We start from the raw sequence: 12,195 nt of genomic DNA, 5'->3' as shown, positions 1-12,195 counted from the left end.
GTGCCTCCCCTTGATCAACAGCTGCTGTCGCCATGGGAGGGGCCCTGGGAATGGCGGGGACAGTGCTGCCCCCAGAATGAGAGGAATGGGAAGCAGTGGGCACCAGGGAACCTGTGTCTAGGTTGGCAGCGTCTTCTCCAGTTGGGCATCCCCGTCTTTGGTATGAGTACAAGTCAGTGTTTCTGCACTTGGGTGTGCCCCTGTGGCACATAGAGAGAAGCTGAGGCTGAGAGAGGACAGCCATTTGTCTCACATCACTCTGTCGCTGGTGCAGGAGACAAGAAATATTGGGTCTCCTGACACCCAGCCCATAAGCCATGCATTGTCACTGTCTGGACATGCCAGTGAGGTAGGTTCTAAATGACACCAATTCCTCTCATCCCAGGACACACACCCCCGCCTTTGAAATGTGACTCCAGGCAGAGGTGAAGGCTATTTCTCCACCCCTTGATCTGGGCTGGTCTCATGACTTGCTGATCTCCTTGAGTCGATGTGGCAAGTGACAGAAGCGATGCTATGCGTGTTCTGGAACCCAGGCTTCAGGGACCCTGCAGCTTCTGCTCTCACCCCCATGGAGCCCAGCTCAGCCACCCCCAGAAGCCCAGGCTGGACTATAAATGCAGAGAGAGGCCTTCACGCCACATGGAGAGGGCCCAGCCGGCCCAGCCAGAACCCAGGCTTGGCTGACCCACCAGCCAAGTGCAGCCTCACAAGGGAGCCCACAGTGAGATGGGCAGATCTGCCCTGTCAGCCCATAGAATCAGGAGAATCAATCAATTGTTCTTTTTGGCCACTAAATTTTGACATGGTTTGTTATGTAGCAAGAGATAACTTAAGCAGCCGGGCTTATATAGTGAAAAGACGGAAAATATGCATTTGTCTAAAGTGACTTCAGAATCTCAGAGTTGGGCCACTCACCCTCTTAGATCCCCGAATTCTGTCCACCGCAGCCTCTGTACGTGTCTCCACCGCTCTGGGAGCAGCATCTATCAGCCACCAGCTCTGTCTCGCCCATGCTGCATCCCTGCTACTCCATCACGGCCAGTGAACACTGGTTCTTCCAAAATTGCCAAAGGAATGAGTGAATCCCTCACTCAGCCTCTGCTTACACACCCAGAGGGAAGGGAGCTCCCTCCCTCCAGGGCAGCCTCTTCCATTATGAGACGACTCTGCCTGGGAGAAGGTCCTCCTTCATCTAGGGGAGAGATCTATGACTCCTCCCACGGCCCTGGCTCTCTCCCTGGGTCCCCTCTTCTACATGACAGGCTTGGGTACTTCACAATGGTCCCTGGAATTTGCAAAGCAGCACAACCTCCCTTAATAGCAAGTATTTTCATGTACATGGGACCCTGGCCACAACTGTAACCTTGAGGGAAGTGTTTCCACCAGGGCCTAAAACAAGCATGGGTTCTGGGAGCCCACAGTTTGGGGTTTCGACCCCTACCCCACCTCTGTATGGCCTTGGAAAAGATGATTCCTGTCTCTGAGCCTCAGTTTTCTCATCTGGAAAATCGGAGTAGTGAAATTTACCACCTAGGGTTGCTGTGGAGCTTAAGGAGATGATATATGTAAAATGCTCTGTATGTAATCAGTCCTTGATAAAGGTTAGTTCCTTTTCTGCCAGGTACATAAACAGTTCCAGATGGGAGCTGATCTGTACTTAACATTCATGTCTATATAAATAATGTGCAGGTGGGGGAGGAATTGTCAGGTGGCCGGGGATGGGGGAGGGCCTTCTCAGCAGGAGGAACAGCTTGAGCAAAGACAAGAGGGAGAAGTTTGGTTTCAGGGAAGGGTCAGTGGGGGGGCTCCGTGCTGCTGGCATCAAGGGCGACAGGAGGGGAAAATGACTGGGGAGGAGACAGGCCTATGCCCAGGAGGGCCCCGAATGCTGGGCTAAAGGGCATGGGCTTTGCCAAGGGGGCCTGGAGGAGGTCTGGAGCTGGGAGGGTGAGGTCAGGTGTGGGATTCAACCTGGGCTGCTCTGGGGGTGGATCGGGAGGGTAGGGTAGGGGAGAGAGAGTTCCTGGGAGCTGAGAGGGGAAAGTTGGGGTGGGGGTGGGAGTGGCTTAGGCCCATCGTGGGGAGGGAGAGCCTGGCCACTCAGTGTGGGCACAGGACGCAGGGCCCTTGACCCTGTGGCCTGGCACCTCTACTCTTGCATCTTTGGGGTTAGGCTCTATTGGGAAGAGCACCTTTTCTGCCTTTTCAGTCTAGGGACAGGCTGTGAGGGAGGCCAGAGGAGGAGACCCAAGCCAGATCTGCAACCAGAGGGATGCAGGGCAGACCAGATAGGGGACTAATCTTACCCATTTATCTGCTGGGGACTCAGAGAAGTCCCTTTCAAGGTCTGCTTGCTCATTGTATGAACCATCCTTAGCCTCCCAGCTGGGCTTTACAGTTTTCTAAGCCCTGCCACAATTATGGGCTCCTTTGAGACTTGCAACTGCCTTGGGAGGGAAGGGAAGAAAGCTGGGCAGAGATGATTAGCTCTATTTTAAGGCGGGGAAACCTAGGCCCAGAGAGGGGAAGTGACTTGCCCAAGAGCACCCAGCAAATGTGTGGCAGAGCTGGGCTGGAACCCAGACCTTCTGCTTCCCACTGCATCCTAGCCTTTTTCCACAGCACGGAGGGACTGGCTGGGCAAGACATTCTCACTTACCTGCTCTGGGTGAAGAGTGAGGGGAGCCAGAGAGAGGTTGACAGCTGTCAGCAGACAACACTTAACCCGAACTGACAATTTAATTGTGAAAATGTGGACGAGGTACAGTTATGTGTAAGGAAATCCAGACGGTCTGGGCCCCGGGGGAGCCTCGGCCAGCACCCCAGTTGCCGGGGAAATGGAGAGGGTTGGGGATGATGTCACTAGATTTGAGGCTAAGGTATGGGGGATGGGCTACCCAGCCACCTCTTTGGGACCAGATGGGGGGGCCTGGCCACAGGCTGTCGTCCTCACGGTTAACTCTTTCTCTTACAGATGGGGCAAAAGGGAGCTCCGGAGCGGGGTCGTGACTTGCCCAAGGTGACACAGGGAGTCAGTGACCATGTCCATTCACCCAGCAGGCTGCAGGCGTCTTGAACACAAGGCCCGGTTAGAGTCATCTGTGAGTCTCTGTGCCCTGCACTGGGCCTTGCACACAGCAGACCCCAACTCTGCAGCAAAGGCTGCTTGATCCCTTTACAAAATGGGGATGTAGGCCACTTCAGGAGGCGGCACTTGCTGAGTTCCTAGTAGGCTTAGGTGGGGAAGGACCCTGAGCAGTCACCCATAGCAGCGCTGTCTGATTCAGGGGACACTAAGCTGAGAAAGGGCAGGTCAACAGCCCAAGGTCACCAGCAGATTGGGGCAGCACTGACATGACCCTGAGTCATGCCCCACAGGGCAATCCTTACCCAAGGAGGAGTGGTCCGTCCCACACCACCCCCTCAGCTCTGGGCCAGGGATCTGGACCTTGGGAAGCCCCTATTATCTGAAGCATTTTCTCAGAATCCCCAGCTTCTGACCAGAGGCTAAATATCAACCCACCCAAAGCATCAATAATGATGGTAATAACAGGCCTTAGTGCAGCCCCTACAGTGTGCCAGGCTCTGGGCGATCACTCTATGCTTCTTATCTCAAATATTTATATCAATAATTCTCTGGGCTGGGAATTACTGTTCTCCCTTTGTAGTTCAGAAAACAGAGGCTGGGAGCTGGGGGTGGGAGGAGTGTCACTTGCCTACCTGGACACAGCCAGAAAGTGAAAAGCTGGGACTTGCACCTCACGACACTCTGCTTCTAAAAACTGTGATTGCCTTCTAGCCCCCATCCCACTTCTCATGGTAAAAGCACCCCTTCCCTTCTATCCCCAACTTTCTGAGGTTTTGGTGGGGCTACGGGTCACAGAGCCCAGGCCTCTGCTAGAGGGCCTGACCTTTTGGAGAATTCCATCTTCTGATCCACATAATATGACCCAACTGGACCAAACAGAGCTGTTTCCCTCAGCTTGCATCCATGGGTTCTGGGGGACCGCAGGTTGATCCCCTTTGGGATGTAAGCTCTAAAGGTGCGATCCTCAGAGCTTCCAGCAGCCAGCAGCCCTATTCCCTGCCCTGTAAAGGAGATGACAAGGAGGGAGGAAGAGAAGAAACAGGCAGGGGCGTGGGGAGGTCAGTTGAGTCCCCAGCACTCCCTTGTCCCTCCCAGTTATGTGGGCCAGTGAATCCATGTTCCTTAGGCTCATTGGATTCGGGTCTCCATTTTGGCTCTTGCATCCGGAGCCGTCCTGACTATCAGCCCTGCAACGTGCTGCAGAGCCCTGTGTTGCTGCTACAGGAGGTACAGGATGAATAAAGTTTCTTGTCCTCCAGGAGCTAACAGTCTGGCCAGGGAGCTGGGTGGGTATAGTTCTGGGTTCTATCCCTGCTCTGTCTCAAATTTGCTCTGTGATCCTTTCCCTGTCTGGGCCATACTTTTCCCATCTTTAACACAGGGTCGGGGGTAGATGTTGGGTTCAATGTTCTGCAAGATCCCCTACAGATCTTCACAACGACTTTTTTTTAAGAAAAAAATTTGAGGTATAATTCACATGCCATACATTCACTCTTTTAAAGTGTACAGTTCAGTGGTTTTTACTGTATTCACAGATTTGTCCAACCATCGCCACTTTCTAATTTCAGAACCTTTCCATCACCCCCAAAAGAAATCCTATACCTATCAGTCCCCATTCCATCTACCACCTCAGCCCCTAGCAACTGCTAATTTCCTATGGATTTTTGGACATTTCAAGTTCAGGTTCATCCATGTTGTAGCATGTATCAGTGCTTCGCTTCTTCTTAAAATAGATAGTATTCCGTCGTATGGATATACCCCATTCTGTTTATCCATTCATCAGTTAATGGAGATTTGGGTTGTTTCCCCTTTTTGGCTGTTATAAATAATGCTGCAGTGCATATTCATGTACAAGCTTTGTATGAAATATATGCTTTCAATCTGTGTGTGTGTGTGTGTGTGTGTGTGTGTGTATAGGAGTTCAGTTGCTGGATCATATGTAACTCTGTATGACTTTGGGGGAATTGCTAAACTGTTTTCCACAGTGGCTGCACATTTTACACTTCTACCAGCAATGTGTGAAGGTTCCAATTTCTCCACATCCTCGCCAGCACTTGCTGTTTTCTATCTTTTTTATTTTTGTCCATCCTAGTGGGTGTGAAGTGGTATCTCATTGTGGCTGTGATTTGAATTTCCCTAATGGCTAATGACATTGAGCATCTTTTAATGTGCTTATTGGCCACTTGTATATCAGCTTTGGAGAAATGTTTATTCAAATCTTTTGCCCATTTAAAAAATTGCGTTATCTGTTTTTTTATTGTTGAGTTGTAGGAGTTTTTAATACATACTGGATACTATATCCTTACCAGATACAGTGTTTGCAAATATTTGCTCTCATTATGTGGACTGTCTTTTCCCTTTCTTGATAGTGTCCTTTGAAGTACAAAGTTTGTCATTTTTATGAAATACAATTTCTCTATTTTTTTTCCCTTTGGTTGCTTGTGCTTTTGGTGTCATATCTAAGAAATCACTGTCTTATCCAAGGCCACGGAGACTTACACCTGTGTATTCTTCTAAGAGTTTTCTAGCTTTAGCTCTCACATTTAGATCTTTGATCCATTTTGAGTTAATCTTTGTAAATGGTATTGGTAGGGGTGCAACTTCATGCTTTTGCATGTGGATATCTAGTTGTCCCAGCATTTCTTATTAAAAAGACTATTCATTCTCCATTGAATTGTCTTGGCTCCCTTGTCAAAACTCAGTTGACCGTAAATGTATGGGTTTATTTACACAATTACCTCTTAAGTGACATCTAGGAAGTAAGTTACAGGAGGGTCCACATAGTCACAACTATGTGACAGGTAGTGTGGCAGAGGGAGGAGAACAAGCGGGAAATTTGGATTGCTGCAGACCTGGCTTTCAATTCCAGATCTACTGGAACCCCAGGCAAACTATTTTATGTGTCTTTTAATAAACAGTATTACACTGTATTATTCTTGTTGTAAAAAATACCAACATCTGAATGTTCCTGAGCCTTGGTTTCCCCCTCTGTCATGTTTCAGCCCCAGAGCTGGTGTAAGTCCCCACATGAGACAGAGGGAGCAGAAGGGTATTGCAGGCGGGGTCAGGGGCATAAGCAATGGCTTGGAGGCTGGAAAGTGCAGGGTGTGATGTGGGGAACCGTGAGAAGTCTGCAGGCCTTGGGGGCTTGGTGGGGGTGAGTGTTGAAAGGATGCCTCTCTTTCAGTTGGTGAAAAAACAAGCGTCTGGTGCCTGCATCACAGCATAGCTCAGAAGACTCCTCCCATGTCCCCCTCGAGAGCGCTATGGCCGAGAGGCCCAGCCGTGACACCCAGCCACACTTCCCAGCCACAGGGCTAGAAGTGAGCAGGCTGCACGTGTCGTGAGGCTCTTGGCTCCATTCCAGTCTGGGTTTGGTGGGGTTGTGCTAGGAGAGGAAGGTGATTGGGGTCCAGCGGGAGGGCTTTGGTTTCTTGCTTTGTGGTTAAGTGAGCAAAATATGCAGAAGGTCAGGGAGGAGAAAGTACAAAAGGAAAGTAAGAGGAAACTACCATTTGCTGAGCACCTACTGCTTCCAGAAGGGACTCTGATGAACTTCATCTCAGCTCACAACCACCCAGAGAAGCAGGAGTTAGGAGGAGCACGTCCATTTCATAGAACCTGAAACTGGCTCAGAGAAGGATACATTTGCCCAGGATCACACAGCCGGCAGGTGACAGAGCTAGGACTTGTACCTCATTCCATCCATCCTGAAGCACAGGCTTTTCTGGCAATGCCAGGCTACCCTGGAGAAGGGAGAGAAAAAGAGAAGAAGAGGCCCAGCAGAAGGAGAGAGTCACACTGAGGGGAAAATAAAGAGAGGCAAAAATAAAAATCAAGAGTGGAAAGAGCGTGAGGCCGCAGCCGAGGCCTGAAGCGGGTCCTCGGGGAGTAGCCGAGGGCGGGGACGGCCGGAAAGCGGCTCACGGAACCTGGAGCCAAGAACCCTGCTTGGCCTGAGAACTGGCAAAGCTCTCACCTCAAGATACTGAAGAGGGGGAGGCTGGCATGGGGGCAGCAGGGTCTGCCCGGGAGGAGGGCAGCGGGGCCGGATGGCCAGGGGCTGCCAAGCAGGGCCCTTCACACACCATCCAGCTCAAATAACTGCTGCAGCCGCGTGGGCTGGCAGGCCCTCGCCCCCGACATGCAAAGCAGCAGGCCTGGAGGTGGGAGCAATGACCAGGCCTTCCTGAACACTGGTTGATCTTGGGACAAACTCCGTAATGTGACCCATAAATAAGGTGGCTTCGTAGTTTATTGTCCGAGCAGGGACACTCCGAAGTGAGTGGGGACAGTGGGCACAAATGGATACTGGTGGCCTCCGGCCTCGAAGGCCCTGCATGGTCGGGCCCAGTGTGCTCCTGCTGCAGCTGCCCCCCAGCTCTCTGCGCCTCCTCCCGGGCCTTCCTCTGCGGACACTCACGGCTTCGGCATTGTCTGGAACAGCCCGCCCCACGCCATCCCCGTCTCCACGCCTCTTCATTGTTTCTCCTTGCCCCCAGAACCCAGCTCAAGCCACACCAGTGCCCTTGGTGGGCAGTCCAATACATTATGTGCTTTTCCTCCACGGCTCCAATCACAATCACAATAATCCAAGAAATTCGTAATTGCGTGTTTGATCGTTTTAAAGTCTGTCTCCTTTCCTAAGGACTTGCACTAGGAAGGCCAAACTGAGGGATTGGGTCTGACTTGCCCACTGTTGTATCCTGAACACCCAGCCAAAGGACCCAGTGTGTAAATTAATAAAGCAACTCCCAGGGCCCCCTGTATGGCCATATGGTTGTATGTCCCCCTTGTATTTGGGGGTTCTTTCCTATCCAAGGAAAGGAAAGGAAGGAGCTAGTCCTAAAGAAAAGAACTTCTTGGGTACACTGTGCACTTCTGATTTCTTCCACAGGCTCTGAGCTCCTTCAGGGAGAGATTCATTCCTTTCTTGTCTCTTCCCCAGTTTCTACTCTAGTTTTGGACCTGGACAAGGGGCTCAAGTTGGATTTTCTGATGAGTGATGGCAATGTGAATGTCACTGTGGTGGATCACAGAGAGACTGAACTGGGAGGAACCTTAGAGATCATGAGATAACATGCAAATGCTCAGTCCAGGCCCCAGGGTACCATAGGCACAAAAATTGTTAGTGTCTCTTCTTTTAGAGGTCATCTTGTCCAACCAACCACCTGTTTTGTTTTTTTTTTTAGTGTACCATTCAGTGGTTTTAGTATGTTCACAAAGTTGTGCAATCATCACTACTATCTAATTCAACAATATTTTCACCACCCCAAAAAGAAACCCCATACCCAATAGCATTCATGCCTCCCTTTCTCCTCCCCTCAGCCCCTGGCTACCACCAGGCATCTTTTTTTAAAAAATATTTATTTATTTACTTTGGCTGTGCCGGTCTGAGTTGTGGCACGCAGGACCTTCATTGCGGCACGCAGGATCTTTAGTTGCAGCACGCAAACTCTTAGTTATGGCATATGGCCTCTAGTTCCCGATCAGGGATCAAACCCGGGCCCCCTGCAATGGGAGCATGGAGTCTTAGCCACTGGGCCACCAAGGAAGTCCCCAGCCATCTTATTTTAAAGACAGGGAAACTGAGGTCCAGAGAGGGCAGTGCCTTATCTAATGTCACATCGTCAGCCAGCAGCAGAGCCAGGCCTCCTGACACCCCGTCTACTGCATGTCTGAGCTCTCTCTGGGGGCCTCCAGTGTTCTCTGGTGACTGACATGAAAGAGCTGTTTAGCCCATTAAGTTGAGGCTAACAGGTAAGATGAGACTGGACCATCTGTAGTTATGCCCTTGACCCGTGAGAGCCTGCCTGTGCCCAGGATAGAGCTGAGGGCTTTTGAGGGGCAGAAGACATACCTAGAAATCATTTCCAACTGGTACCTTGCTTCCTACAATAGCCAGTGTCCTTTCATAGCTGGGGATGCCTTCTCCCAAGCAACCACACTGCCTCCTTTCACTTCCTTCAGCCCTCCCCAAAGTCCCCCTTCTCATGGAGGCCCACCCTGACCACCCTGTTGAAAAGTGCAAACAGGCTCACCCCTCCCTGCTGGAAGTCTAGCCTCCTTCCAGGTGGATGTTCCCTCCATAGCACTTATCTCCATCTATCCGACAAACTGTATCCTTCATTTCGTTATCTGGTTACTGTCTGTCTTCCCTACTAGAATGTCAGCTCTGTGAGGGCAGGGATCTTGTCTGCTTGGCGCACTGCTCTACCCCAGCTCACAGAATAGTGCCTGTTACCTAGAAGCTGTTTCACAAATATTGGTTGAGTGAGTGCATGACAAAATGAACGGTTAGCTCTTATTGCATTTAATTCTTATCAGCAATAGTCAGGGGAGGGGTTATTATGCTTGTTTCATAGATGTGTCTTCATCCACCTCAGGTTGCTCTAACAAAATACCATAGATTGGGTGGCTTAAACAACGGGCATTTATTTCTCACGGTTCTGGAGGCTGGGAAGTCCAAGATCAAGGTGCTGGCTGATCCGTTCTTGGTGCAAGCCCTCTTCCCAGCTTGCAGATGGCTGCCATCTCATTGTGTGTTCACGTGACCTCGCTGTGAACTCGGCGGGAGAAAGAAAGAGAGAGAGAGAGAGAGAGATCGAACTGGTCTCTCTTCCTCTTCTTATAAAGGCACTAAGCCCGTTGTGAGGGCTCTACTCTCATGTCCTCATCTAACCCGAATTAACTCCCAAAGGCCCCAACCCCAAATACCATCACACTTGGGGGTAGGTTTTCAACATAGGAATTTGGGGGGGGGGGCGACACAAACCTCCAGTCTATAACAGATGGCAAGCTGAGGTCCAGAGAGGTCATCTGGGAGGGTCACTATTGTCCTTCTCACCCCTTCCTGTCAGGGGAGCCTGGATTAGGGTCAAGGTGGGCATGAGGAAGCAGGGGCTAGACTTACCAGGTTTCCCATTGTTTTTAGGACCCCAGAAAGTTGAGTCAGCCTGTGAACCCAGCCTCTACATCTTCCTGCAGTAATGTAGCAGCTTTCACATTCCATGCCTTAGCCAAAATGCAAAAAGGAAGAAAAGAAAAAGGCAGTGCTATATTTTAAAATGGATTTAGCTTTGTGAGTTTCAACATGGGAGACTGCTGTCCATGACGTCATGGGCCCTGAGGCCCTGTGGGCATCGTTACTGACACTTCACGTGGTAGGCTGGGCCCTGGGTCCACACATTCCTCTTGCCAGAGCTGTGTGAGCCCGAGGTCAGGCAGTGGCTCCATCTACAAGCCTGGGCCAGATCCCCTGAACCAGGATGGAGGCCGGATGGAGCCAGGCACTGGGCAGGCAGGGGACACACTCCAGTAACAGCCCAGTGCAGCTTCTCGCTCTGTGCCGTTCGGAGGTCTTTGAGGTCCACCTCTCGTGGTATCCGCGGCAGCCCTGGGACACACAGAGGGTCAACGCTCTGCTCTGTGTCTTCCCGTGGGGGAGCAGAGTGCAGAGTGCTGTGCTGTCCTGCTCCGTCACACAGCTGGGGAGTGCTGGCCTGGCCCATCACTAGGGGAGCTCGAACCCTGCCCTCTGATTCTAAATGCTACGAGGAGAAGGCATGGTCCTTGCCCAAGAGCAGCCGACAGACTGAGACTGTGGGGAAACCGCTTGGTCAGGTCCAAGTCTTCATTTTACAGCAGAAGAAACTGAGAGGGCAGGGACTGGCCCAAGGTCACAGAGTCGATCTACAAGCCAGGCAGGCCTGGATACAGGCTCTGGATTCCTGGCTGGGAGTATTTCCGACTATATCTGCACTTAAACAGTTCCATTTGGGCGGAAGAGACACCAGGCCTTTCCAGAATCCGGTCTAAGGCTGGCTTCCAGGATCTGCTGTCAAGGCTTAGTCCTCAGGGAACAGCTGCTGGCAAAAGGAGGTGAGGTATTGATTATGGCTGGGGGTGGGGGAGTGCGGCTGAGACCCGGGGGGAGAGAAGGGATGGGGAAGGGTGGTGGAAGTTTCTCCGAGAGACAAACCAAAGATATATTCATTTTTGCTTTTCCTTATCTGTAATTCTCTAACTTTTCTGCAGTTCTAGAATTCATTTTTCATATTTGAAAGTGAGAAACTATTTAGTTGGGAATGGTCTGGAAATCCAGGGTCGCCTCATTCCTGACCGACTGTGTGAACTTGGGCGGTCCCCCACCTCTCTCTGGGCCGGTCTTGGAAATGCTGGGAATAAGGTTGCCCCATGAGAGGCAAATGAATCCGAAGGCTCCCTGGCTCAGGACACAGCTCTCCAGCCTGGTCATCAGAGCTCTTCACCTGTCCAAAGGAAGAACGCAGCAACCCAGGAGTGAGGCAGCCAGAGAAAAGCCAAGGTTCAGAGAAGCCCACTTTGGCCGTGCGCTCATCCATCCAGCACGGTCCAGAGGTAGGCGTTATCTGAAGGCCGTGCCCATCCCAGTCCTCACAGAGGGCCTCTCGGCTCCGAGTGGAGACGGTTCGTCAGGCTTCACACCAAGGTCTGCATGAACTGCTCGCTGCCCCAGCCCTCCTCGCTCTTTGCTTGGGTTCTAGGCCCACCAGGCAATGGCTCCCCAGAGACCTGGCTCCCAGGAGGGTAGGAGACCGGGGAGGGGACAAGAGTGTTCCTGTCAGTAGAAAGGGAGATGGCCTGGTGTCAGTTATAATAGCGTTGGGAGGAGGCAGCGATCTTGAGTGACATGGTTAGGGCCAGCTGTCTGACCTCTCTGGGTGTCTTGAGGAAGGTCAATGTCAGGACAGCCAGACGAGGGCCAGACTCTGGGCTGGTCAATCACCTGGGACCTGTGTAGTGTTTAGAACACTGCCTGGTATAAAATAAGGAGTTAATAAAAATTGCTAAGTGAAAGTTAGCTGTGGCCTGTCTGGACAGCTGGGTGGAGTGGTGGGTCCACAAAGGGAAGGGTGCTTTGATCCCGGCCGCCTGCCCAGCTGGAGGCCTTGTCTCTCTGAGGCTCGGCTCACACCATCTCTGCCACCCATGGGCACCTGGCTGACTGTTCTGAAATGTGGGATCACTTTCTGGTCTTCCCATCCCAGCTCCCCTCTGATGTCCAGGCCAGGGAGGGATCATGGCTCTCCAGTCTCTGAATTATGTCCCCACCCACCACCTGT

The sequence above is a fragment of the Neophocaena asiaeorientalis genome, unplaced genomic scaffold (genome assembly GCF_003031525.2).
Source record: "Neophocaena asiaeorientalis asiaeorientalis breed wild unplaced genomic scaffold, Neophocaena_asiaeorientalis_V1.1 scaffold481, whole genome shotgun sequence".
Lineage (NCBI taxonomy): Eukaryota > Metazoa > Chordata > Mammalia > Artiodactyla > Phocoenidae > Neophocaena > Neophocaena asiaeorientalis.
The sequence above is the reverse complement of the archived record's forward strand: the minus strand, read 5'-3'. Positions refer to the sequence as shown.